General features: G+C 41.0%; 1 long non-coding RNA gene across 1 annotated transcript in view; it reads left to right on the plus strand.

Annotated features, from left to right (window-relative positions):
* The window catches only part of LOC101798394 (uncharacterized), a 95,600-nt gene extending 91,995 nt beyond the window's left edge, over nt 1-3,605 (plus strand). Inside the window, exon 10 of the long non-coding RNA XR_011811523.1 lies at nt 1-3,605. This exon is cut by the window's left edge and continues 26,379 nt beyond it. This is a non-coding gene — a long non-coding RNA (uncharacterized lncRNA).
* Nucleotides 3,606-5,161: the final 1,556 nt, after the last annotated feature.

Consider the following 5,161-nt stretch of genomic DNA (forward strand, 5'->3'; position numbering starts at 1 on the left):
TTCCATACTCTGCTGTAATTTGCCTGAATTATTTACATAATGCTTTAGGTGTGCACAATGCTCTTTGACACAGTAGGCTGAACAGAGGAAAAGTCCTGCCCCAGACCACCTGTCCCAGTCAAACAGCACAATCACGTGCAGCACAAAATAGTACAGAAAAAGTAAATGTATCCCTTGTGAAGAAGAGAACGTCACACTAAAGACCTGTCCATTAATTTGTACAAATGTTCATGTTAGATTTTGACATATCGTATTTAAGTAAAACACTGATGTCATTGACATTTAATGGGCTTTGTGATTGACTTGAAAGGGGTCAGTATCAGGCTAACAGTAACCGGTGAGATTTCATATAATTTATTCATTTCCAATCGAACTTGAAATGTGTTTCCATATGTGTAAAGGTTTCCACCTGTTCTTGATTGTTGGTCATACCGCTTTTTTTTTTTTTTGTTATTTTTTTTAGTGTCTATTTTTCTCTATATAGAAAACAGTGAACACTGCAAAGACAAAAAAGAACAATTTTGTTAGGGTCAGAGAAAAAGGAAATTTCCATGATTTTTGTCACGTGAGAGTTTAAGAAGAGCCTGAAGCTAAATACTGTTCACTGGTTCTCCTGATAGCAGCCTTTATAAATACAAAAATCCCACTTAGACATTTAACTAACTCATCTGCCCTTTTCTATGCCCTTCTTCCTTCCAGCAGTCTGTAATCTGGAATTTGTCTCCTAGGTCTTCCAGTCAATGTCTTGCAGCTTGAAATCCAAATTACCATCACGTCTCGGTGCAGTTTGAGATTGTTTGTGGTAACTTAGACAAGTTTCAAAAACAAGAATTTGGATGTACGTCTTTCTGTCTAACATCACTAGCTTATTAAATTGTAAAATGTACAGTTTGCAGTAAAAGAAAGAATTTTCTAATATGCCTGTTAATTTTTAAATTTAAGATGTTAACTTAGGATCTTCATAAAAGAATCACCTGAAAGGGAGTTCACTCTTAAAATACCATACTGCTAAACTTAATGTATGTAAAAGTTTAATTTTTAGTAATTCCTAAAATTCTGATCAAATTTGAACCTAATGATAAATGTATTTGCCACTTTTTCATTATTGTGCCAGTATGTTACTATTTCTGAGACTATGACATATATGATATGAGGCTTATGGAGGGGAAAGCAAAAAAGAGGCACCAACAGGGGAAAAATAACTTGTAAAAAGCCACACTGAAGATAAATACCAGCATCGGTGTAAGACCAAGGTTAAAACAATGATCCCCTGAACTCTTCCTACTGACTACCACAAAAACAGTATTTCAGCCTGGACTCCTGATGTGTAAATGCCCTATTTGTTAGAGCACACTGCTTCCCCAGGCTAGTTTTTAATCTTCTACAGTAATCACCTAATGTTATTAAAGGCGAGGAAATTTGAACCCATGAACTCTTTATACCAATAAATGGTCTGACTCCCTTTGGTAATTCCTATAGCTTTCTTTTAAAAGCATTGTATTTTTAGCGTTATCATTAGGGATCTTCAAAATTCTAAATTTACATATGCACTCGCTAATATGCTTACACATCTTTATACACACATGCATACATCTATAGATGTGAGAGTGTGCATACGTGTGTAAACTCTGTAAGTTTGTAGGTTTTTTAATGTACAACTTGCATAACTGCCTGGATGATACATCGACTTCAGCCATAATCAGTGGGATGGACTGCCTTTTGCCCATTTAAAGTCATATAAACAAACATACAAACAGAACATTTTAGTAACGTTTCCACTGAATCCATACATGTGGTCAGTGTCTGACTCCACAGCTTATACTCAATAAAGGAACTTCTTTTTTGGTCTTCTGTCATCTGTGATAATGCTTCAGTGCAGTCAGCCTCTGAGACAGAGATTCTGTGAAGGAAGCGTGTCTTTTGTATGACTGGCAGCGGATCCTTCAATGGCAAAATACGCAAGTTCACCTGCAGCCCCCAGATGGCAGAACCCCAAGTGTGGAAATTCACAGTTGCTGAAGCTCTGCCAAGGGATCCTCGCAGTGAGACGCACGATGGCAGAAGGAGGTGCAGGCTGTGGAAGAGTCACACAACGCTGTTCGTGGCGCAGGAGCACCGCCACGGAGCCCACCCTCACTGTGCCTGCTGAACCTCGAGAAAACAGGGACATGTGCACAGAAACCACTAGGACCCCATGAAGTTGACGCTCACAGAAAGTCAAACAGAAGTCATGTGGGAATTTCTTTTAACTAACTGTGGCAGATGTTATTCTTGCAGGCAAAAAAGGAATATATACATGCTTGACACTTAATAAAAATATCAGGATATTTGTGTGCAACATACTACAGTATTGTTCGGCAATAATTCAACCTTGCAAAAATATTATCAGTGTAATGCTGCCAAGGCCGTTGTGTGGATTGTTTGTGTGTATCTTGGCCAACCTGGACATAGGCTGCAGCAATTTTTATACCTGACTTTTCAGAAGCCTTTCTGTTTTGTTACTGAATCAGTTTATCCTGTTCATTCTTGTTCATCATCCCTTGCCTATTTTACCTTTTATTATTTTCCAATTCTCTTTTGCTAGACCACTCTAAATGTCAGCCAAGTAGTCCATTCCTCCTTACACGTTAGGTTCCATTAGAATGTTTATGTATATGCAGTTTATGAATGGAGTGTTCAGCAAATGACTACTTCTATATGGGATTTATAATTTTATAATTGCAAGTGTTAATTTATTCTGAACAACAGGTCCAAATTAACAGATTTTTAAAAAAATCTTTGATGGTTTAAATTTCAGACGCATCTAAATCAGAAGACCATTATATTTTAAAAATATGCATTTTCACACACTAAAAAGTAATATAATAATTGCATAAAATGCAAAGAAAATAACTCTTAACTTTGTATTACTGCACTGTCAGGAAAAAAACTTCTGTTCTTAAAGCATAGCAGCCTCCTGCTGAACAGCTTACTGGTAGTCATTCAATACTTAATGTTGAAAAAAGCATTACCCTATCTGTCATGGGTCTATACACCTATGTGGTGGGAATGAACTTCATCCCACTAATTACATATCCTTCCTCTCATCGTTTGAAAGATCACACGTAGGGGTAGACCTAGTAGAATAACTCTTGCTTCTGTTTTTAAGGCTTCCTTGCAGGTTTTTAAAATATCACTTCCTAAGAGAGGCTTCATCAGTTTCACTTGTTACTGCAATGAAATAACCACATACAAATCCAATAGTTGGCCAATAAGAACCTTCACAACTACCTTATATCTTTGTATATTTAAGACGTACCACTTCAAAGTGAAGAAAATATTAATGTTTTGGAGAGGTAAAGGTTGTGACACTTTTGTCCACAATAAACAGTCCTCCAAATACTTATTGATTAAAAAGTATTTGTTGGGTTGGCTCCCTATTATGTTCTGGCATCCTGCATCCTTCCACTGCTATGCGTATTATTTATCTGTGTCAGGACAATGTTTTAAAATTTATTGCTATCCAAAAAATGATGTATTATATGCTGTCCTGAATGTATTGTATTAATATGCCCAAATGCTTCTGATTTAAAAACTAAAAAATCTATATACAAAAATTATCTCAAGTCTCGACTGTTTCCTGTAGCTAGCCATTACTTGCCCTTAGGAAATCCTCCCCAAAGATTAGCACCATTTATAGATGATTCACGTCCCATACAACCCCAGATGCTTTGCATCCCTACAGCTTTCATGGTGACCTGAAAAAAAAAAACAGAACAGAACTTCTGCTGACCCCGTTGGTACCTGTGATATAAATGTTGTTACCATATAGTATATTGCACTGTTATATACTGTCAGCCGCATGACTTTATCTTTCCTATTTAATCCACCATTGTTGTAAGTAATTCAAAAACTCCCAGACACATCCAAATGCTGCCTGTTAAAATGAAACTTGTCAAATAAGCGTTATTCTCTCTTCTCTAATACAGATTTCCTTTGTTTTGTCAAATTATACTCGATTAACTTGCAGAATACGGAGTAATAGTTTCAGGGCTAAAGGAAGGTTTAAGGCCTAACACCTTATATCCCATGCCAAAAACAGACATTCTCACGGACACGAGACATTTCTTAGACTGAAATACAAAAGTTTAACATTGCAATTCAGTACTGAGATGATATTATGCATTTTAAAAGATCTTGCACTGTCTGCATTACATTTCCGTTCTAACATTTGTATATCTGAAATCGTACTGTGAAGAGAGCACAGGAAAAGGCATGTGTGTCGGGGGGGGTTTGTTTGGGAGGAAGTTTGGGGAATTGTCTTCTTTCCTCTTCAAAGTCAGGGCTGAATATAAAAGACGAATTCTAAGAATGCAGGTTCAATCGCAGGGCCAGAGGAAGTAGAACAGATGGCAGCAAGCAGAAGATGAAGGATGTGTTTTATCCTCCAGCGGATACCAGGTAGAAGCTATTCCAGAGAGCTGCCGGGGGGAACTCATCGCGTGCCGAGGGAAAACTCCTGTGCACCAGGAGACCCAGGCACTGGAGATGCAGTTCAGAGGGGAATCCAAATCATTAAGGAGGAAAAAGGAAAGAGGAAAAGGAAAGAGGAAAAGGAAAGAGGAAAAGGAAAGAGGAAAAGGAAAGAGGAAAAGGAAAGAGGAAAAGGAAAGAGGAAAAGGAAAGAGGAAAAGGAAAGAGGAAAAGGAAAGAGGAAAAGGAAAGAGGAAAAGGAGGCTGCGCTCAGCTCATCGCCCCCGAACACGTGCAGAACAAAGGGCCTCGAGAAGGCAGGCGTTGGAGAACGGGAGGACAGGGAATAACGAGTGAAATAACGAGGGACGAGTTGGTGCAGAGAGAAACGGGGCTGAGAATGCTCGTAGCGGCGCAAAGGGGCGGGCAGCACACGGGGCGCTGAGCAGCGAGGAGAGGCCCCAGCGGGCTGCGGGGCCCGGCCGGGCAGGGGCCGTGTGGAGCGGGGGAGCCGGGGAGCGGCCCGCGCTGTGGGGGCTGCGGGGGGGCGGGGCGGGGGGCGCGGCGGGGGGCGCAGCGCGGGGCTCCCGGGGCGCCCCCTGGCGGCGGGGCGGGGCGGGGCCGGGGCCGCGTTGCGCAGGGCCAGGCCGCGCGGCCCCGCCCCGTGACGAAGGCCCGGCGGGCCGTGACGTCACCGCGCCGCGGCGTC

Source organism: Anas platyrhynchos, chromosome 9 (assembly GCF_047663525.1).
Source record: "Anas platyrhynchos isolate ZD024472 breed Pekin duck chromosome 9, IASCAAS_PekinDuck_T2T, whole genome shotgun sequence".
In the NCBI taxonomy this organism is placed as follows: Eukaryota; Metazoa; Chordata; class Aves; order Anseriformes; family Anatidae; genus Anas; species Anas platyrhynchos.